At 50.4% G+C, this 24059-nt stretch overlaps 1 long non-coding RNA gene across 1 annotated transcript in view; it reads left to right on the top strand.

The window, feature by feature from the left end:
* The window catches only part of LOC138302136 (uncharacterized), a 195815-nt gene that overhangs the window by 57266 nt on the left and 114490 nt on the right, over positions 1–24059 (top strand). The gene's annotated exons all lie outside the window — the stretch shown is intronic.

Below are 24059 nucleotides of genomic sequence, written 5' to 3'. Positions count from 1 at the left end.
GTCATCTGGATCCAGTTGGACAGAGCTGCTATCATCACTGTGGGCCTCTTCAGTGGCTGGGGTGGAGATGTCTGGACCCTCCTGTCTGGTGACGTTGGGTAGTGGTCCTGCAGGGGCGTAAAAGCATGATTATTGCATCTGTGTGTGTCATGGTGTGCAATGGGTGGGTGACCGTGTACCCCAGTGCTAGCATTCCTGTGTGGGGGCTTGTGTGATGATGATTGAGGGGGGTGTTGTGGGTATGTGCAGTGGGCATGTTTTAGTGATGGGTGTCCATGCTTTGTTGCTGCATGCAGGGCTTGGTGTTGGGATGTGTGGTTTGTGATGTTGGGACATTTGTGAGGAGTTGGAGTGAAGGGGAGGGGGCGAGTGTGGGGGTCTGTGATAGCATGCAGGTAGGTTGGGGATATGAAAGTTAAGATTTGACTTACCAGAGTCCATTCCTCCACCGACTCCTTTGAGGCCCTCAGGATGCAGAATCTCCAAGACCTGCTCCTCCCATGTTGTTAGTTGTGGGGGAGGAGGTGGGGGTCCGCCCCCAGTCCGCTGGACCTCGATGTGGTGTCTTGAGACCACGGAACGCACCTTCCCCCGTAGGTTGTTCCACCTCTTCCTGATGTCGTCCCGATTTCTTGGGTGCTGTCCCACTGCGTTGACCCTGTCGACTATTCTTCTCCATAGCTCCATCTTCCTTGCAATTGAAGTGTGCTGCACCTGTGCTCCAAATAGCTGTGGCTCTACCCGGACGATTTCCTCCAACCTGACCCTGAGCTCCTCCTCAGAGAACCTGGGGTGTCTTTGCCGTGCCATGGGGTGGTGTAGGTGATGTGTGGGGTGGTGTATGTGGTGATAAGTGTGGTGATGTGTAGTGGTGTATGGTGTTTTTTGTGGTGGAAGTAGTGTGGGTGATGGTGTTGAGTGGCTGTGGCTGCTAGTTTGTGGATGGTAGTGTCTCTCTCTGGCCTTCTCTCTGTAATGGTGGTCGTAGGGGTTTGTGGGTGATGTGGGTGCGTGTTTTATATTGTAATGGGTGTGTGGGAGTGGTGTGTGTATGTGTATCAGGTGTGTGTATTTCGAATTGTCCAATGTGGCTGTGTTTTGTAAATGTGTGTGTATTTTGAGTGCAGCGGTGTGTACCGCCAATGGAATACCGCGGTTGAAAGACCGTCGCGTGGATTCATGGGTCGTGATAGTGTGGGCGTATTTCTGTTGGTGTGACGGTGGAGGTTTTGATTTCGCCAGTTTATCACTGACCTTTGGTGTGGCGGTCTTGTGTGGGTGTCTGAATTTTGTCTGATTTCGAGCTGTGGGTCATAATAGCTGTGGGGGAATTCCGCGGCGGTGTGTTGGCAGTCTTCTGCACGGCGGTAAGCGGCTTTTACCGCCAATGTTGTAATGACCCCCTATGTCAGGCGACACAATCTAGAACCATGACAAGTCTGCTTGTGGTATTTGATGAACACTCCACATTGCTTAGCCTGAAATTGTGCATAGGTCCTGGTCTACTACATCAAAATACTATTATTGGTAATTAATATTTTTGGTGCTATTTTTAATTACAACTTAAAAAATGTATATCTCTGCTTCTCCAATTAGGTTTTTGATATTTTGGTGACATTTTGTTTATTAAAATGTACTTATTTTATGGAGTTTTGAGATTTTGTTCAAAAACATGTTTTTATTAGAGTTTTGCATTGTGCATAAAATACAAATGCAATGGAATCAATGTGCTAGGATTAACAGAAATAATATGATACACCAAAACATAGTGTATACATTGAATATTACAATCAATAGCATAGTTCCCACAAGTGCTGAGAAATATAATACAATGGTAGCGAGAAAACTACACAACGAGAACTTGGGGGATGGGTAGGTTCAGTTGCAGACAAAAGGTGGGGTGACTGGCTACTCATACAGACAATGAGTGGCAGTTTGATCACAAAATGCTGAGGTTCGGAGGGAAGGGTAGAAGGGTCGACCCATTGTACGATTGTGCAACATGGAATGATGAAGAAGAAGGTGGGAAATGATGTGTCAGAGGGCAGCTATGAAGTATATAATGTCATGAGGATATTGCATATGGTGGGTTCTCTGGGTTGAGGTGTTGGAGCTATGAGTTCACAAAGGGAGATTGTTTTGAGACATGAAGTGTAGATTCTGTGATAGGAGCATGTCCCACTCTGGGGATATGGGATGTCTGTGGATGTGGGACCTCTTTAAAGTGGAGGTCAGTACCTTCAGCTGTCCCCCATTTGCATACTGTACTTTGCCATGCCGCCAGTGGTGTAGTGGAGGGGGCATTCCATTGCAGTGTAAGTGTTCACTTGACCAGCAACATGGCCAGGCTGGAGAACCACGTGTGGATGGTGTGTTTCTTTTTGCATATGAAAATACCAAGGGCGCATGCTTACCAAGTCTAGGCAGTGAGCTCAGTGACCTAATGCAGTATAGTATGAATACATTGCTGGTAGGTGATCAGGGTGGTGCAGGACCATAGCAGTGTTGGAGATCCCCATCTCCCAAGTTACAGCATGGACAATGTAAGTTCGCTGATGGAAGTAATAGTTGAGTTGCGCGGGAGTCAGCTATGCACGGTGGAGAATATGGCATTTTACATCGAGGGGTCTTAGGGAGATACAGGTGTGGCCTCTGATCACCCTATAGAGCCTTTTAATAAAGTGACCACCCCACCCATGGTGAGGACCACTTGCAATACAGTGTGTCTAGGAGGTTCTTCATCTCTTTTTGACCAAAGTGTATGGAATTAGTCGCAGATGAGGAACTGCACAGCCTGGAGGTCAAAGTCCGTTTGGAGTTGGTCAAAGGAGAGAAGATGACCGCCTGAATATTGGTTGCTGTCCGTGTTTGGGGAGCAAACTTGCCAACTGCGTGGAGCCATAGATGTGTAAGTGCATGGGTAGTGTGGGAGGCCCTGTAGAGGGATCCCTGGGGCATATGGAAGAATGTGTCTTGTAAAAAATTTGTGTTCTGGTTTTACATTTGTAGGCAACTTGCACATGCAGCGAGCGCAGGTGGTCTGGTGATGACAGTGTGAGTAGGACACCTCTGATAGTAGTGGAGGTGAGGGGTGGAGAATGGTGGCATGTTTTCCTGAGATTGTGATTGGCTATCCACCCAGCCACCCACTGTATCTGTGCCACTAAAAAAATAGGCCTCAAATTAAGGGACACCCATCCCTTATTCTCCAGTAGGCAGTTGAAACTTTTCAAGGCTATCCATTGGTGACCAGTTCCCCATACAAGTTTGGTTAGCAGAGTTCTCAGTTATCAAAAGAAACTGGGAGAGGGTATCACTGGGAGGTCAGCGAAGTAGTACATAATGCATAGTAGCATCACCATCTTTGACAGGGCAATCCTCCCTATTGTAGCAAGCAGGAGTTTTTTCCAGAAGGATTCCAGGGATTTCAATGCTGCTAATAAAGGTTGTAGATTACCCTCAAAGAGGTCAGATGGGGGTGGTTTAGACAGATTCCTAAGTATCTGACCGTCAAGGTTTGCCAGGTGAGGAGAGCTTCACCCAGAGGGATTCCCTGTGGGGTGAGGTCATTATGAAGCAGGTAAATGGAGGATTTGTTCCAGCTCATAGTTAAGCCGGACAATCTGGTGAACAATGAACAAGTGCAATGCATCCGGGATGGGGGTATGGTCTGCTCAAGTATCGCAGAGGAACAGTAAAAGATCATCACTGTACAGTGACTCTGCAAGGGGAATGCCCCTGTGTCCATTATCGTGGCGGAGTCAAATAGCCATTGGTTTCATGACCATCTTGAAGAGTAATGCCAAGTGCCACATTCGACTAAGAAGGCTTTAGAGATGTTTTCGCCCAACTGGACTTGAAGGAGGGGTTTTGTGTATTGGAGTTGTGTGTAGGCTAGAAGTTGATTTTCAATGCCCATCTGTATAAGGACCCAAAAGAGGTAGCACCAGTCCAGTGAATAGAACGCCTTCTCCAGGCACACAGTAAAAGGGTATCATCCCTGGACCTGATCCTGAGCGTGGAACAGATGTCAAAGGTTATGTAAAGTGCTGTGCCCGTGGATAAACCCGTTCTGTTCCATGTGAATACATTCTGGAAGAATTTAAGCATATCTGGCAGATAAGATTGTTCCCAAGATTTTGTAGTCCGCCCCTATTTTGACGATTGGGCAGTAGGAAGAGCCACTGGTAGGGTTGTAGTTTGGATGGGGATGGAGACTAGTAAGCATTCCTGAAGGGGGGATGATAACTCACCCAGTTGAATGGGCTCATTGTACTTGCTGGCTAAACAGGATGCTAATCTATTAGCGGATGTGCTGTAGTATTCTATAGGGAGGCCGTTGAAGCCTGGGGTCATATTTATGGCCAGGTCTAGGATTGCCTGTTCAATGTCTGATAATATTATGACTGCATCTAAAGTGTCCCATAGTGTTGTGAAGATATGCTGTAGGGAGAGGCAGGCAAGGAATGACTTGTTGGTCTCATCCGGATCTTGATGGAGTGCTTTATAAATGTGGAAATAATACCTGTATGATCCCAGAAGAATGTTGCACTGTGTACGTAGGATAGTGCCTGAAAGGGGACCATCTTACGAATGGGTGCCTCCCTTTGCTCCTGATGAATCAGCCATTCAAGGATTCTCTGTGAGTTTTGGCTGTGCATATTGTGAAGGCAAAGCACCGCAGGCACTCCAAAAGGGCAGCATGTTGGCATTTAGCTTCCTCTAACAGGGGTCACAGGAACGCATCCTGTTCAGCTTGGCACTCTAACGATGGCAGGCATTGTTCTACCTCTATGATTTCCTTATCTAGTGCTCAATGGACGTCCCCTACATTTTGAAAACAGATACCATTGGTGTCCACTTTAAACACGTCCAATTCAAGGAGTTTATTTGAGGCTGCGCCTTTATTTAAGGTAAAGTAATTGCATACTTGTGATTCCTCGGTGTCCTGGAATATGGGATCCACCATGCATTCTTGGGGTAAATGCCATGTAGGGGGTCAGAGGGTGAGGGGGTGCCTAATTGCAGTCCATGGTGTGGACATTGTGGTCGGATACCACTCGGCCCACGTAGTCTGCAGCTTGGAATGAAGGCAAAAGAGACTTTGGAGCATGACACATGGTCGAGGCATACAAATAGATCCTGGGGTACCAAGTTAAAGGAGTGTACCCAGGAGAAAAGGAAAAGTGTCCTCCCCACATCCGCTTGTACCCACTATGTTCCCCAGTTAGTAAAACACTCCATCTGTGTGTAGGGGTGGAATGTGGTAAAGGTGGGTGAGAATGATCTAACTGCTAGGTGGAGACAGAGTTGTAATTGCCGCATAGGACCAATGGGACACAGATCTTCTGAGCTAACACAGCTGAGAGTGTCATCCAGAATGTGTTGTGGTCGGCGTTTGGAGCATATATACTCTTGAGTAGAATTGGACATCTGTTGAGGCACCCTAAAGTAGTGCATATCGTCTCTCTTTGCTGATAATGGTATCTGATGCCTGAAAAAGGACCCCTGGCCAAATACAGGTTATGGTACCTCTTGCGTACTCAGATTATGTGGTAGCGGAAACTGAACCACGACAGCATTTGTGAAGGCAGGGCAGTGTTGTTGAAGTAGTATGTGTTTCTTGAAGAAAAGCTTTGCGGGTCTGGTGTTGTCTGAGAGAGGAGTATATGGAATAACACTGTTGCGCTGTATGCATGTCCCTGATATTGAGTGTGAGGAGTCTAGTGGTGGTCAATGGTGCCATTGTGGGTTTGATTGAAAGGTTGCAGTTCTGGGTAATGGGGAAAAATACGAGCTCTGCCTCATGACCGTGTCCACTGCTCTGAGTCTCCGGCGTCGAGTCAGTTTTGTCTGCCTCCTTGATCAGCAATCAGGAATAGGTAGTAGTGGTTTGACATTTTTACTTTTGTGGTACAAAATAAATATTCTACACAATGTTCTTAATTAATATTTCTTCTTTGTTCCATAACTACCAGAGTGTTGTGCTCATGCTAATGTAGTGATTTTGGGGTCACACATAACACCGTAGTGTTATTAGACCTCGAGGTGGGCCACTACCCACTCTAAATAAGAATCCACTTTCTTACAGAATGTTATAAAATCACTTCCATTGGCTCCAGCTATAGCAATCATTTTATGAGAGGTTTTGCACTCTTCCAACAGTGCCTGTCGTGGGAAAAGAAGGCTACTCCAGTCTTAAATGTCACCTTAACAATTTCAGATGTTTTCGGAAGTCCTGAGCATCCCTTCTGCCTAATATTGATGACTTTCTAACTTGGCACAACACCATCGACATTCGAAAGGCCAGTACCATTTTTGCTTTAACCAATGCCTTTTTAATCAGTTCTTCTAGTTGGGTGCTCAATAGTTCATGAAACAGGAAAGGTAGATAGATGCTCTTTTGAACATTTTAAGACTTTTGTAGAAAAAAGGTGGAAAATACAGTTTTGACTGCAACGTTCTGATTTGCTTAGTGACCCAGGGGCCTATTTACGAGAATGCATTTCGAAGTTCCACCTGAAAGTACAGAGCCAGAAACATATATTCGGAGGGTATACTGTTATGTTCTAGAAAGCATTTGAATCTGTACTACATTGTTAAGATGCTACAGATGTCAGTGCTGTCTTCAGATGTGTGCTGTGACCCAATGAAAGAAACAGCCCAGATGAGCGACGACTCAGAGTGGTGATATCCAGTGTCTCTCTTGTCTCCGTCGTTCCTTTCCTCTTTTCCCTGGTCTATTGATAACCAGCGTATTCGTTTCTTCTCTGTTTGGCTGTTAATTTGGAGCAGTGCAGAAATAGTCATTGCTCCCATTTGATGACGACAGCTAGGTTAGTGCTTTCGGACATGTTTATGCACACAACAAAATATGAGCCGTAGCTCTCCCCTAAGCACTTTATGGATATTATCAAGTAATGATTCCTTCTATGCAGAAATGTATTGCAGTAGATACCACTTTGCAATTTACCATAAAATAAATGATTGCTTACCAACAATTTGTTTTATGGAAGTGATCATCGTGTTTTATATACCTCTTGAGTAAACATTATTCTCATCTATTTTTCAAAAACGAGCCGACAACATGCTTAATGGGATGCATTCCCTCCTACTGTTTGTTGCTCCAGGTGCAATCATGTAAAAGGAGAAAAGGTCAAGATGTCTTGTCTGTTGCAATGGAGTAAGTCAGGGAGCTGCAGCCTACTGAACTCATACTCATATCTAATACTTCAAGGGTGTAGCCAAAAAAATTAAAAGGGTCCCCACTTTGAAATGAAAACTCTGATTGCACTAAGCAGGAGAGACAAGACAGCCCACCGCTCCCTAGAAGAGCTCCCTTGTCTCTTCTATCTATCCATTCATCCTTTAACTCTTCCTCCCACCCATTGATATTCACTATTTAAATTTTACATTCTGTCAGTCATTGATTTTTCATCTTTCATTCATTATTTCCCTATCTAATCCACCCATCTACTCCCCCATTCACTCTGCCATTTATCCATTCACCCATCCACTCTTGTATCCATTCACTCATCTATCCACACTGCTATCCAGTCATGAATCCTTTCACTCATTTATACATCTCCCCCTTCCTTTACCATCCTTTCGATCTGTCCATCAACCAGTCTCTTCATTTTCTCTGCCTTCTTCCCGCCTGTCCCTCAACCTATTCATGCATTCCTTTACTCCGCCATCATTTTGCATGGCCATCCATCCATCCATGAATACATCCATGAATCCAGAAATCCATCCATGAATCCAGAAATCTATCCCATTACTCTGCCACTTTCTCCCACCACCCATCCCTTAGTCTTGCCATCCTTTCACCATTCCACCCACTTATCCATCCACCCAATCACAAATCCATCCATCTACTCAACTATACTTTCACTTATCCCTCCAATCATCCATCCATCCGTCCATCTCTTAACTCTGCCATCCTTTCACCTGTCGACCCACCTATCCCTTCACTCATCCTTTCACCCATTCATCCATCTACCCACTGGGGGTCATTCTGACCTCGGCGGTAAAAGGCTCTTACCGCCGGTCAGAAGTCCGCCATTCTACCGCCGCGGCCGCGGTAAACCGCCAAGGTCATTCTGATCCACAACTGCCAAGCCGCCAAAAACCCGACATCCACGGAAGGCCGCCTCATCAGCGGGCAGCGATAAACTGGAGATGACCAAACCTCCACCGTCACGCCAACACAAACACGCCCATGCCATTACGACCCACGAATCCACGCGGCGGTCATTCAACCGCGGTATTCCATTGGCGGTACACACAGCCGCGGTCAAAATACACACCCAGCTCCAAAACACAGCCACATTGGAAAATTTGAAATACACACACCTGATACACATACAAACACCACCCCCACACATCCAAGCAACTATAAAACACACACCCACATCACCCACAAACCCCCACTAGTTGGAAATCGGAGAGAAGGCGATAGAGAGAGAGAGAGAGCGAACACAGCAATCGAAAACCCCAACACACACAGGAACCCAACATCATCAGCCACACCACATCTACGCACACATCACCACACACCACCACTCACATCACCACAAACACCACCCCACACCTCATCCAAACCACCCCATGGCACCCCAAAGACACCCCAGGTTTTCCGACCAAGAACTCAGGGTCATGGTGGAGGAAATTATAAGGGTAGAGCCCCAGCTCTTCGGCACACAGGTGCAACACACCACAATAGCCAGGAAGGCGGAGCTATGGCAGAGGATCGTCGACAGGGTCAACGCTGTGGGACAGCATCCCAGAAACCGGGAAGACATCCGAAAGCGCTGGAACGACCTACGGGGGAAGGTACGGTCGATGGTCTCACAATACAACATTGCTGTGCAGAAGACTGGCGGCGGACCACCACCCACTCCTCCCGAATTCACAGCATGGGAGCAAGAGGTCTTGAACATCCTGCATCCTGCGGGCCTCGCTGGAGTAGGCGGAGGAATGGACTCTGGTAAGTCTAGTCTCAACTACTCCCCCCCCCCAACCACCAGCATGCCAACCCACACCCCCACCCTCACCCCCAACCCCCCAGCACACATCCTCCCTGCCAATGTCTCACCAGCACAACCCACCCAACCCAAAACCAAACACTGAATGCCAACACAAACCATGGACACCCATCACCTATGCATGACCACTGCACATACCCATCCCCCCCACAAACCACCCTCACAACTCCTGCCACAAGGGAATGCCAGCACTGGGGGACAAGAGCACCCACAAATCGCACGCCATGGAAAACACAGAAGCAATAACCATACTCTTTCACCCCTGCAGGGCCCGAACGCCAACAGACCGGCCAGGAGGGTCCAGATATGTCCATCCCACCCCCAGAACAGGCCCCCAGTGAGGACAGCAGCTCTGTCGACCTAGAACCTGATGACCAGCCCGGACCATCGGGGACCTCTGGACAGTCGGTTCCCCACACACAGACACAGGCCACAGCAGACCTAACCCCCTCTGGGAATATCAGCACAGCTCCCACCCAGCGGGCCCATGCCTCTGTCTCCAGGACAGGTCAATCAGCGGTGTGTCCGCCACTACAGGACACCCAGGCTGACCCAACACCCCAACAACAACAGGGACCTGGGGGCAGTGGTAGTGGGCACACCGTCCAGGGGACAGAGGCCCGGGGAAACAGGGCAACTGGGAGGGCTGCAGTGCGACATGGGGGGAGGACAGGCCCAGGGAACCGACTCTCCAAGAGGCCCTCACCACCATCATGGGAGCATACCACCGCTCCCAGGAGACGATGGCGATGGTACTGGCCAGGTTCCAGGAGATCCAGGCACAGCAGGAGGAACGGTACATGGGGTACAGAGAGGAGCTCAGGAACATCGTCCTGGCCCTGAACCTAATAGTCACCACATTACGGGACCATGTGGCACCCCAAAGGGCCCCTGTCACCAGCCCGGACCAGGAACAGCCTACCACCTCCGCCGGCGCTAGTGGTCAGGAGGCCCACACACAACGACGGGCCACCAGAACCCCACCTCCTGCTGAAGATCAACCACCCCGCAAGAGGAGCCTGAGATCACAAAGGAAGACAGAGTAGGATGCCAAGACCCCCGCCAGCATAAGATCCACTGACCCACATTGTCACCCTGTCCAACCTTGAACTGCCCCTGCACCATCCTTCCACAGGCATATGGACAATGCACCTGTGCGACCGAGAACTGGACTCTGCCATGGACATCACTCCACCCCTACCCATCACCGTTTTACTATCATTGACCTATATGTAGCACTTTAAATAAATCACTAATTGCACTTAAAACACTCAGGAGTCTGCTTGTATTCTTAACAAATGTATTACACATAACGGTTCAAAAATGTTCAGTTACATTGTGATGACAACATACCAATGTCAATGTGCTTTACTCCATGGGCGAACAAACCAGAAGTCACGCAGTGGGTCATACAGCTCTGAAAAGGGAAGGGAAAGTCACAATTCAGTTGAAAGGAACTGGGGGGAAACACAGAAAGTAGAGATGCAGGATGCCAGAGGTAAAATGTAAAATGGCGTGGGGGATTCTTACCTGGGTGCTACTGAAAATACTGTTGTATGACTGTGTCCCTGTTGTCCGTGTCGTCCCCGTCGTCTTCCTCTTCTTCACTCTCCACAGGCTCCACAGCTGCAACAACACCACCATCCGGACCATCCTCCTGCAGAAAAGGCACCTGGCGTCACAATGCAAGATTGTGAAGCATACAGCAGGCCACGATGATCTGGCACACCTTCTTGGGTGAGTACATTAGGGATCCCCCTGTCATATGCAGGCACCTAAACCTGGCCTTCAGGAGGCCGAAGGTCCTTTCTATGATCCTCCTAGATCGCCCATGGGCCTCATTGTACCGTTCCTCTGCCCTGGTCCGGGGATTCCTCACTGGGGTCAGTAGCCAAGGCAGGTTGGGGTAACCAGAGTCACCTATTAGCCACACACGGTGTCTCTGTAGCTGTTCCATCACATAAGGGATGCTGCTATTTCGCATAACATACGCATCATGCACTGACCCAGGGAACTAGGCATTTACATGGGAGATGTACTGGTCAGCCAAACAGACCACCTGGACATTCATCGAATGGTAACTTTTCCTGTTTCTGTACACCTGCTCATCGTCTTTTGGGGGTACTAAGGCCACATGGGTCCCATCAATGGCACCAATGATGTTGGGGATATGTCCAAGGGCATAGAAGTCACCCTTCACAGTGGCCAAATCACCCTCCTCAGGGAAAATAATGTAGCTCCGCATGTATTTCGTCAGGGCAGACAACACTCTGGACAAAATCTTGGAAAACATAGGCTGAGACATCCCTGATGACATGGCCACTGTTGTCTGAAAAGACCCACTTGCCAAAAAATGGAGGACTGACAGAACCTGCACCAGAGGGGGAATTCCTGTGGGTTGGCGGATGGGGGACATCAGTGTTGGCTCCAGCTGGGCACACAGTTCATGTATAGTGGCTCGGTCAAGTCGGTATCGAAGTATTATATGACGTTCCTCCATTGTCGACAGGTCCACCAGCGGTCGGTACACGGGAGGATTCATCCTTCTCCTCGCAAGTCCCAGCGGACGGTGCCTAGGAAGGACAACATGGAGTACAGAGTCAAGCAACCCACAGGTACGTAACTACAGCTTGCACAGTACACGATTCTCAATGCATTGAATGGCTTGTATGAGTGGCAATGCAAGGCCTAGGCCTGTGTGACGCAGTAGAAATTAAGCCATGTGGGCCCTTGAAATGGCGGCTGCCTGACCTGAGAAGTGTGACAGTGGGATGTGAGATCAATGCGCTGGCGTGACACACCATGGCGGTAGGCGGTTGAAGACCGCGGCGCCAAGCGGCATTGGTTAACCACGAACCCTATGGGTTTCACGAGCCAATGACTAGGTGCGCCGGCGGTCGCGGAACGCACCGCGGCGGTACGCACCGCCGCGGGCGTGACCGCCATTTTCTATCTGGTTAATCATTCGAGACCTGATTATCCACAGGAGAGGACCTATACTGCAAGTGCTGCTGTGACCTCGGTCTGGGAGATACAATGGCTGCTGCGACTGGGGAAAGGACCCCTGCCTTCACTACAGAAGAGTTGGAGAAACTTGTCGATGGGGTCCTGCCCCAGTATGCGCGACTCTACGGTCCTCCAGATCAACAGGTAAGTACACTGTGTGCACGTTGAATGGGCTATGCCTGGGTTGTGTATGTTGGATGTAAGATGGTGGGGTGGGGAGACAATGACGAGTGCAAGGCACGACAGATGAGAGCATGTGCCACATGGCAAGGTTGGGGAGGGGGGGCCAATCGCATCTATCATGCGGAAATTTAATGATATTTCAATTTCCACCCTGTACATGTCAAATAGGTCAGCGCCCATCAGAAAGTCTACATTTGGCGTGCCATCGCCAAGGAAGTCCGGAACCTGGGGGTCCACAACAGACGGGGCACCCACTGCCGCAAGAGGTGGGAGGACATCCGCCGCGGGACCAGGAAGACCGCCGAGTCACTGCTGTGGATGGCCTCCCAACCTAGGAGGGGTGCCAGTCGTACCCTGACCCCCCTGATGTCCCGGATCCTGGCGGTGGCCTACCCCGATTTGGATGGGCGCGTGAGGACATCACAGCAGACACAAGGGGGTGAGTAGCAGCACATTCAGCTATCATTACGCGCAGTGGAAGTGCCTGGGTGGGGGAAGAGGGCTGTGGGTGACATTAGGCCAGGGCGCTTTCCGTAGTGTAGTCCTCTCCTTTAGCCATGTCCCTGTGCCCCCACCCCCCACCTCTGTAGGGTGACAAGTACAGCTATCCATGGTCCTGCATCACCCATGTGCGCGTTTGTTGTCCCTAGACCTGTTGGCCTAGTCACAAGTACTGAGTAGTGTACCCCGATTGCGCGGCTTAGTGCATGAGGCTCCTGAGTCTGCCCTCTCCGCCAACGGTGTTGACAATGCATGCACTCAACCTGTTTTTATGTCTCCCCCCACCCTTTTTCTTTATCTTCTTGTGCATGTGTGCATTAGCATCATCAGGTGGAGGAGAATTGGCACCGGAGCACGAGGGAGCTGCAAGTCACAAGGCCCCGGTGGGCCATGGCACAGACACCGAGGTCACCAGTGATACGGAGGGCGAGGGGAGCTTCACAACGGGGAGCCGTGGTGACACCAGCGACACCGACACGTCCTCGGATGGGATCTCCCTAGCGGTGGCGGCAACATCCGTGCCCCCCGCCTCTACAGGTACAGCCGCCACCCAGCGCACCAGCTCCGCCCTCCCAGCAGCCCCTCCGCCTTCGCTCCGTGCCCGCTCGCCCAAGAAGGCGGGCGTCTCCTTCGCCCCAGGCACCTCAGGCCCTGCCCCTGTTACCCCTGCTGCCCTCAGTGAGGAGGTCATTGACCTCCTACAGACCATCATTGTTGGGCAGTCTACCCTTTTGAATGCCATCCAGGGGGTAGAGAGGGAGGTGCATCGTAGCAATGCATACCTGGAGGGCATTCATTCGGGTCAGGCTGCCCATCAACGATCGTTCAATGCTTTGGCCTCAGCACTGACGGCAGCCATTGTCCCTGTTTCCAGCCTCCCTCTTCTAACTGCCTCCAGCCTGTCTCTGTCTCCTGTTCCTCTGCCTATCCCACCCACACCATCAGACCAGCCTGCACACACCTCAACACCCAAGGGCAGCTCATCCAGACATAAGCACCACAGATCACACAAACATTCACCCAAGCAACACCCAGATGCAGACATGCCAACAGCCACTACCACCTCTGTGTCCCCCACCTCCTCGTCTCCCTCCTCCCTCCCTGTGACGTCTCTACTCACACCTGCATGCACACCACCAACAGCCAGTACTTCCATCACCAGCACACCCTCCAGTCCAGTCCGCACACGTGCAGTCACCACCCCCACTGCCATTTACACGTCCCCTGTGTCCTCTCCCACTGTGTCTGTCACCCCCTCTTCCAAGACACACAAACGCAGGCAGCCACCCACCCAACAGCCAACCACCTCACGACAGCCTCCAGCCCATGCACCTTCACCCAAGGACAGCACACCTGACTCTCCTACAACCACCTCCTCTTCCTCCACTCCCATAACCACTACACCTACCCTTTACCCTGGTCCTAAAAAACTTTACCTCTCCAATCTTGACCTCTTTCCCTCACCTGACCCCCCCCCTCCATCTGCTAAGAGTCCCAAGAGCGCCTCAGCCACCACCAGCCCGGCTTCAAGGGTCACCGTAGTGCATGGATTTTGGAGTCCCCCCTTTGCCAGCAGTGATACATCGGTCAGCAGCAAGGGGACAGCCAGCCCCCCCCCTGGAAAGAGGACCCGTAAAGTAAGGGGACGCCGCGGGACGACTGACACGGCTGCCCCCAAGGACCAAAGTTCTGCCACTTCACCTGCCACAACATCCAGGGGAGGCAAGGCCCAGAGAGCCACATCGAAGGGGGGCAAGGGCAGCAGGGCGGAGAAGTCAGCCAGCAGGAGCGCGGACCAGGAGGGCCCCACAAGCCCCATCCCGGATGTGAGGGAGGACTCCCAAGGGCCCAGGACACCGTCACCGAAGGGTCCAGCAACTGCACGGTCGGAGGGCGACTGAGCAGGGAGTCGTGGCCAGGTCTGACTCCCTTGACTTACAGAACAAGCACCGCTGAACAGGGCCCCGCCGTCCAGAAAGGCACCGCTGAACAGGGCCCCGCCGTGCAGAAAGGCACCGCTGAACAGGGCCCCGCCGTGCAGAAAGGCACCGCTGAACAGGGCCCCGCCGTGCAGAAAGGCACCGCTGAACAGGGCCCCGCCGTGCAGAAAGGCACCGCTGAACAGGGCCCCGCCGTCCAGAAAGGCACCGCTGAACAGGGCCCAGCCGTGCAGAAAGGCACCGCTGAACAGGGCCCCGCCGTGCAGAAAGGCACCGCTGAACAGGGGCCCTTCATCTCAAGCACCGCTCCGCTGGGCCCTTCCTGTCAGGCACCGCTCCGCTGGGCCCTTCATCTCAAGCACCGCTCCGCTGGGCCACGCCGTCTCAAGCACCGCTCCGCTGGGCCCCGCCGTCTCAAGCACCGCTCCGCTGGGCCCCGGCGTCTCAAGCACCGCTCCGCTGGGCCCCGGCGTCTCAAGCACCGCTCCGCTGGGCCCTTCATCTCAAGCACTGCTCCGCTGGGCCCTTCATCTCAAGCACCGCTCCGCTGGGCCCTTCCGGTCAAGCACCGCTCCGCTGGGCCCCGCCGTCTCAAGCACCGCTCCGCTGGGCCCTTCATCTCAAGCACCGCTCCGCTGGGCCCTTCATCTCAAGCACCGCTCCGCTGGGCCCCGGCATCTCAAGCACCGCTCCGCTGGGCCCTTCATCTCAAGCACCGCTCCGCTGGGCCCTTCCGGTCAAGCACCGCTCCGCTGGGCCCCGCCGTCTCAAGCACCGCTCCGCTGGGCCCTTCATCTCAAGCACCGCTCCGCTGGGCCCTTCCGGTCAAGCACCGCTCCGCTGGGCCCCGCCATCTCAAGCACCGCTCCGCTGGGCCCTTCATCTCAAGCACCGCTCCGCTGGGCCCTTCATCTCAAGCACCGCTCCGCTGGGCCCTTCATCTAAAGCACCGCTCCGCTGGGCCCAGCCGTCTCAAGCACCGCTCCGCTGGGCCCCGGCGTCTCAAGCACCGCTCCGCTGGGCCCTTCATCTCAAGCACCGCTGGCCCAATGACAGTGCCGTTTCTGTGTCATGCTACTGTTCACGCTGCACTCGGCCCACCCTGCCTCCTCCATTGCCTGTGGAGACTGTTATCCACTTGATAGACTGTGGCTTTGCACTCCCCAGGATGGGACAGTGGGCAACCCACCCACTGTATAGACTTGAGAGACTGTGGCTTTGCACTCCCCAGGATTGAACAGTGGGCATGGTGGCCCCTTCTTGGATCTGGCGTCGTGGACTCATGTGGCTGAGGTGCCCCCCCTTCCCTTCCCCCTGAGGTGCCTGTAGTTTTATCATCTGATGCCCCTGCAGTGTTCTCTACAACAGGTCTCCTGTGTGGGCTTTGCCCATGTGTTGATACACTTTGGCCCACGGACAGTTGAAATTTCAGTGACTGTGCTGGACTTATTGCCTCTATTTATCGGTTACGCAATGTTTATACTTGGATTTTTTTGATTCATTTTCCTATTTTACCATGACTTCAATTAACCTATTTTATACATAAATTTATTTTCGCACTTTAATTTTATCTTTTCGTTATTCCGGGGGGTTTGGGTGGGGTCACTTTGACTTGGTGCTCTGCATTGGTGGGTAGATAGTTGGGGGGTGGGTGTGATGCGTATGTGTGTGCCCGTAACTCTTCCTCCTCCCCCCCTCCCCTGTGTCATAGGTGCGGTACTCACCGTTGTCGTCTGCGCCGTAGTTCGTACTCGTGGTAGATGAGCAGGTAGACGAGAGCAGGTAGGATGTTCAATTCGGGCTCCATGCTGTCCTCCGTCCTCGTGGAGTGTATAGAGGTGAGCGTTTTCCCGTTCGTAGTCTGTTTCCGCCGTGTTTTTATCGGCGGTGCTGCGCCCCGGAAAAGGTGGCGGATTGGTGAGTTGTGATAGGGTGGGCGGTACATTGTCTGCCGCCTGCCTGTTGGCGGTGATCGCCGCGCTGTTTGTCTGTCCCGCCGTGGCGGTCGGAGTGTTAAAGTGGCGGCCTCTGTTGGCGGTTCCCGCCAGGGTCAGAATTCCATTTTTTGGCCCGCCAGCCTGTTGGCGGGTTGGCCGCCGCTTTATCATCGACCGCCAGGGTCAGAATGACCCCCACTGTTTCATCCAGCCTCTCATGCATCCACTCATGCATCCGTCCATCATTTCTTCCTTCCTTTCACCCTTCCTTCTATTCAATATTAATTCCTTCTTTCCTGTTTCTATCTACACTTTTTTGTTTTTTCCTGCTCCTGTTTTCCCTTTTATTGACATTGTAATTTAAGAGCTTCTGTCTGTCTTGCTGCAGACAGAAGAGGTCCAGTAAAGGACCCCACCCTCGTTGTAGCTGCTAAAGTGGGAGGTTCACCATGCCCCTTTAATACTTACGTTTCAGGTCTTGAAAGTCTTGCCTCCTTCTCCACTGATGCTCTCACCACCTCCTCTGCATATCTCATGCTTCTGTCGATGAGAAGTCTAAGCCTAGGCATGACACTGGAAAATCTTCTGATGCAGTCGCTCCTTACTTTTTGCCCCACATTTTGATTATTAGGTAGTGATGCAATCACTCTGAAATGGGGAGAGGGTAAGGCATTACAGCTTGAACTGCCTACTTTGGAACTGGGAACCCAGGTTTGAGACAGTGTGTCGGCTCAACAACCTGTGATTCTGAGCAAATTACTTAATAGCCAAAATCTTAAAAAAGGAATAAGACCTGGTACAACGTAACTGGTGCTCATGTAAGGTGCTCCAAAACCTGTGGGTTGAATTTGCACTATATAAAATGACAACAACAAAAAATGCACTAAGATCTGCTACCCAGGCTCCAGTCTGTGTGCTCTAAAATTAAAAAAGTATATATTTGATTGGTTTGCACGCAACTGTCATATGGTAATTTGCTAATAATCTCATAGGATATGGTACTAAGGGGCAGATTTATAGACCCCTAGCGCAACCTTGCGCCTCAATAACGTCATTTATTTTAACGTTAATGTGGCCCAACGAGGCCAAAATCCCTGAGCCGAATTTAAAGAGTGGTGCAATGCATGCATTGCGCCACTCTGTAACCCTTTGCGCTACATTATACCTGCATGCTTGCAAAGGGGGCGTTCCCCATTAGCTGGTAAAATGGTGCAAGGAAATCTATGAGATTTCCTTTCGCTATTTATTAGGGCATTTTTAACACCTGCTCAAGAGAGGTGTTAAAAGGGGGCTTCCATTGTTTAGAATGGGCCCCTATGTACTCCGCAGGAATAGCGCCAATATTTTGGCACTACTCCTGCAGAGTACATCAATAGCGTCATTAAAAAATGACACTGTTGCCCCCTACCTTGAGCCTTGGTTCGCCGTATTTTAAATATGGCTCACACATGGTGGTGGTAAGGTGGGTGCTAAGGGGCGCAGGGAAAGTGGTACTGCACTCGTACAGCACCACTTTCCATAAATCCGGCCTTAGGTGTGCTGAGGGCCTGCAATTTATGTGTCCTTTTGTACTGAAGCACTTATTTGTGCCCCTACGAGTGTGACAAAGCAATGCACGACTCCCAGCCTGCCAATGCAGATTGAGAAAGTGGTTTTTAAACCTCCAACTCAGATTTTAATATTTATAAGTCACCCCTAAGGTAAGCCTAACAAGCCCAAAAGGTAGGGCGATTGTACTAAAAAGAAGAACATGTGTTTTGTTGACTTTATGTGTCGTGACAGTAGAAACCCTGCATTGTCATTTTTATTGTGGAATGACTTGTAGCTCCATTGGAGAGTATGGAGTTGCACACTAACAACTCAGCAGAGCTAACTTCAGAGTGGGACTACTTAACAAGATTCTTTCAGGTATCAAAAAAATAGTTGCATTAAACCTGTCATGTTGCTCAAGTTGGATTTAATGTAATTTGTGCACAAATTGCAACTTTAGAAAGTTGCCACTTTGTTGTCCAAATTTTTCCAATAGTTTCTGTGGCAAACCAATTCTGTCCTCAAGACAGCCTGCTGCCCTCTTGGGGAGAGGTGAGGTAGACCCTCAAGAAGAGGAACAAAGGGACCTGCCAAAGGAAGACGTATGACCTGCTCCTGACAGGATAGCCAAAGTGGTTGTGAGCCCAAAAGGCAAGCTTCAAAGGGGAAGCTGCCTTTGAAGGGCAAATGATAGTCACACTAGAAGGAACTGCTCTTTTGTTGAGGTGGAAAGGCCGGCAGCTCAGCAGAGGGGGAATATCCATTGTCAAACTGGTTTTTCAAAGGGATTGCAGTCACAGGTAGTCACACCTAAGGTTTGGGCTAGAGAGCTCAACACCCGGAGGTCAACCCCTGAGGCCATAGTCTCCCCTAAAGCTCAAAGACCAAAGTATTGCCACAGAAATACCCAGCACACCAGCTCAGCATTCCCAGCACCTTAAGTATCCGTCAGCATCCTGTATCTCTTGCATCAGGACCACTGCATTGACTTCAACAGTGGCTCAGCCTAAAGATTTGGAACTAGACTAGAAACTACTAAATCCAATGGGTAATTGTCTCTCTAGACCTGTTTGGTTTTTTTGACTGGCTCCCTCTCAGAGTTGGCACCCTCAAGATTGCCTAGATGGCTGTTTTCAACCTGTTTGTCATTGCTAACCTTGAACCATTCTTGCGGCCACTTACAATGATTTATTGTACAGAGTGAAAAAGCAGTGATTTGTTGATTCTTCTAAAATCCATTTCTCCAGATCCCTCTGGTATATTTTTGTCATTCATTGGTATTCGATCTTTATTATGTGTTGTTTCCTTTTTATTTACTGTTTTTGGTACTACTTAATGCTTTACACTTGCTGGTTTGATAAAGTCTGACTACACTTTGTGGAAGATACCTAGGACGGAGCTCAAGTTTTACAAACAAACCTAACAGGACATTATAACAATCAATCAGTAGATTTGTAGAAAGCTACTTCTTACCTGTGATGGAATCCAGGTTCTGGCAGGGTCCAGTTAATTAGCTGAAAAGCGAGGTCCTCAGGGACTTTTGTGAACTATGGAAAAGATGGGGAGGTCGGCAAAAGTGAGCAAACTTCAGCCCCCATGATATTTCGATGCTCTAACTGTATGGGAGGGGAGGATTCTAGTGAAATTATTGTACGGACATTGGCTGAGGACCGTAATTCTACCCAGGGTTCAAACCCTCGGGCAGGAGAATTAAGTATCGAGTTCATCAGAATCCCTCCTACATTCTCTAACCAAAGACATTAAGCATGGTTTCCTTGTGTCACAGACTAATCAGAAGGAGATCCAGGAGGCCTGTGAAGGTTTAGCAAATAAACTGGATCAGCTGTCTCAAAGGACTCAAGCCCTGGAAGTTCAAGTGGAACAGTTAAAGGATATAGCTGCAAAGAACATATGGGAAATAGAGATTTTGAAAAGTAGGAATAAGGAAGGCTTCGAGAAGTTGGAATCATTAGAAAATAGTGCCAGGAGGAACAATATCAAATCAATGAATGTCTCGGAAGGGAAGGAGGGTGTCAATAATAAGGGTTTCGTGGTGGATCTTTTCATTAAAAGTGGTGCTTGGGAAGGAATGCAGGAGGTACTGAGTAATGACATACAGCTTGTACATCGCGATCCCTTTTGGAATATTAAGGCTAGAGCTAAGCCAAGACGGATTTTGGTAAATTTCCTCTCTTATTCGGTTAAAGAGAAAATCTTATTGAAAGCTTTAAAAATAGGCTCTCTAAAGGTGAAAGAATGCTCCTTTGAGGTCAGGTCTGATGTTTCCTGTATCACCTCGAATAGGCAGCTGGAACTGGGTAAAAAGATGGAAGATTTTACAACACTGGGATACACAGTCCAACTGAAATTTCCTACGACTGCGGGTTATGAGGGATAACAAAATGTATAATCTAAGAGACTGTGAGGATGCAGACATACTTCTCGAAAAGTTTAAAGGCACTTAGGGCCTGGTTAAAACTTTGGAGGAGGGTGTTAATCCGTCCCAAATGTCACGGACATACCACCTGCCGTATTACGAGTCCATTATATCCTATGGAACTTGTAATACGGTGGGTAGGATATCCATCACATTTGGGACGGATTAACACCCTCCTCCAAAGTTGTAATTAGGCCCTTAGTCAGTGTAACGGGTTTCTTCCTTTTTCTCTTTTTTTTTCATCTCCGTCTCTTCTTTTTATTTTTCTTCTTTTTGTGCAGCCCGTCTGCGCCAAAAGGGCTTAACAGCCAGTATGGAGATGGGTTGGGTTCTCCAAGGTCGGGGCATGTGGGGAGATTTGGGATTGGATGTGGGAGTATTTGGGGAAGGATGGTGGGGGTAAGGGTCTGGGGACAAAAAATTAAAAAATGTGTGCCTCATTATTCAAGGGTTCGGTGGGCTGTTTGCAAGTTTCTTTTTTATACAAATATTAAAAACACAGGAAACAAGAAATGGCTAGTAATAAGGTACAATGTCTTTCCTGGAATGTGAATGGTCTCTGGGCTAAGCACAGGAGGGACTATAGGGGTCCTTACAACATTGGCGGTAAATGCTGCTTACTGCCGTGCAAAAGACCTCCAACACACCGTTGAGGCCGTGGAATTCCGCCACAGCTATTATGACCCATAGTTCGGAATCCGCCAAAATTTTGACACCCACACAAGTCCTCCACACCAAAGGTCAGTGATAAACTCGCGATAACAAAACCTCCACTGTTGCGCCAACAGGAATACACCCACACTATCACGACCCACGAATCCACGCAGCGGTCTTTCAACCGCGGTATTCCATTGGCGGTACACACTGCCGCGCTCAAAACACACACACATTTACAAAACACTACCACATTGGACAATTCGAAATACACACACCTGAGACACATACACACACCACTCCCACACATCCAATACAATATAAAACACACACCAACATCACCCACAAACCCTTACAACCACAATTGCGACTGAAGGCCAGAGAGAGACACCACCATCTACAAACTAGCATCCACAGGCACTCAACACCATCACTCACACAACATCCACACACAAAACACCACACACCCCTAAACATCACCCCACACATCACAACACACACCACCCCACACATCACCCACACCACCCCATGGCACCGCAAAGACACCCTAGGTTCTCTGAGGAGGAGCTCAGGGTCATGGTGGAGGAAATCATCCGGTAGAGCCACAGCTATCACAGATCACAGGTGCAGCACACCACCATAGCTAGGAAGATGGAGCTATGGTGCAGAATCGTGGACAGGGTCAACGCAGTGGGACAGCACCCAAGAACACGGGATGATATCAGGAAGAGGTGGAACGACCTACGGGGAAGGTGCGTTCCGTGGTCTCCAGACACCAGATTGCAGTACGGAGGACTGGCGGTGGACCCCCACCTCCTCCCCCACAACTAACAACATGGGAGGAGCAGGTATTGGGTCTTTTGCTTCCTGAGGGCCTCGCAGGAGTAGCTGGAGGAATGGACTCTGGTAAGTCAAATCTTAACTATTACATCCCCCATCCTACCTGCATGCTATCACATACCCCCACCTTCGCCCTCACCCCCATCACTCCAACTCCTCACATATGTCCCACTATCACAACCCACCCATCCCAACACAAAGCCATGCATGCAACACCAAAGCATGGACACCCATCACCAATGCATGGCCACTGCACTTACCCATACACAGCCCTAACCAATTATCACACAAGGTCCCACACAAGAATGCAACCACTGGGGTACAGGGTCACCCACCCATTGCACACCATGGCACACACAGATGCGATAATCATGCCTTTACACCCCTGCAGGACCCCTACCCAACGTCACTGGACAGGAGGGTCCAGGCATGTCCACTACACCCGCAGAAGAGGCCCACAATGATGACAGCAGCTCTGTCCAACTGGATCTAGATGACCAGCCCGGCCCATCTGGGACCTCGGAACAGTCGGTTCCCCTCACACTGGCAGAAGCCACAACAGAGCCTCCCCCCTCTGGAAACACCAGCACAGCACCCACCCAGCAGGCCCATGCCTCTGTCCCCAGGACACATCAAGCAGCAGTGTGTCCACCACTACAGGGAACCCAGGCTAACCCACCACCCCAACAACACCATGGACCTGGGGGCAGTGGTAGTGGGCACACGGTTCAGGGGACAGAGGCCGAGGAACACAGGGGAACTGGGAGGGCTCCTGCGTGACGGGGGAGGACAGGCCTAGGGAACCCACTCTCCACGAAGCCCTCTCCAACATCATGGGAGCCTACCACCATTCCCAGGAGACGATGGCAACGGTACTGGCCAAGTTTCAGGAGACCCAGCGGCTGCAGGAGGAACAGTATTTGGGGTTCAGGGAGGAACTCAAATCCATCAACACCACCCTGGGCACCTTTGTAGGGGTGCTGAAGGAACCCGTCAACACCAGGAGGGACACTGTGGCACAACAAGGGGCCCCTGACACTAGCATTGATGATGAACTGCCCACCACCTCCAACGGCGCTAGTGGACAGGAGGCACGGCCACAGGACTACGACACCAACACCCCACCCCCTGCAGATGGAGAACCACCCCGCAAGCGGTCCCTGAGATCCAGGACAAAGACAGAGAACAATGCCAAGACCCCTGCCAAGAAATGAGACCACCCTGATTGTCATCCTTCTGTCCCACTTGTCACCCTGTCCATCCTTAAACTGCCCCAGCTCCACTTCCCATGCCCCTTTGGACAATGCACCTGTGAGACTAATAGACTGTACTCTGCCACGGACATTCCTCCACCATTGCCCCTGACCATTTTACAACACCATCCAATATTTAGTACTTAATTAAACACCCTTAAAGCACAAAACAATCTGGAGTCAGTCTGTGCTTTCGAAAATGTGTGTTTGCAATAACTGTGTAAAAATGCTATATCCATTGTATTGTCAACATACCTATGTCACACAGCTCTAGTCCATGTGGAAACAAAGCAGATGTCACACAGTGGGACCCACATCTGTGAAATTGAAAGGGAAAGTGACAACTCAGGGTCCATACACTGGGTGAAAGTGACAGATAGATGAGAGGTAGAACAATTATATCAGATGTAGCAGGCAGTGATTTATTCTTACCTGTGTCTCACTGGAAGTATTGATGAATCACTGTGTTTCTGTTGTCGATGTCCTCTTCTTCTGCTTCCTCTTCTTCACTGTCCACAGGCTCCACAGCTGCCACAACACCTCTATCTGGATCATCCTCCTGCAGAAAAGGCACCTGTCGTTGCAAAGCCAAGTTGTTAAGCATACAGCAGGCCACGATGATCTGGCACACCTTCTTTGGTGAGTAGAATAGGGAACCACCTGTCAGATGGAGGCACCTGAACCTGGCCTGCAGGATGCCGAAGGTTCTCCCTATAACCCTCCTAGTTCGC

This window comes from Pleurodeles waltl, chromosome 6 (assembly GCF_031143425.1).
Source record: "Pleurodeles waltl isolate 20211129_DDA chromosome 6, aPleWal1.hap1.20221129, whole genome shotgun sequence".
Classification (NCBI taxonomy): Eukaryota; Metazoa; Chordata; class Amphibia; order Caudata; family Salamandridae; genus Pleurodeles; species Pleurodeles waltl.
Note: the sequence above shows the minus strand (reverse complement) of the source record. Positions and strands in the feature narration are given on the sequence as shown.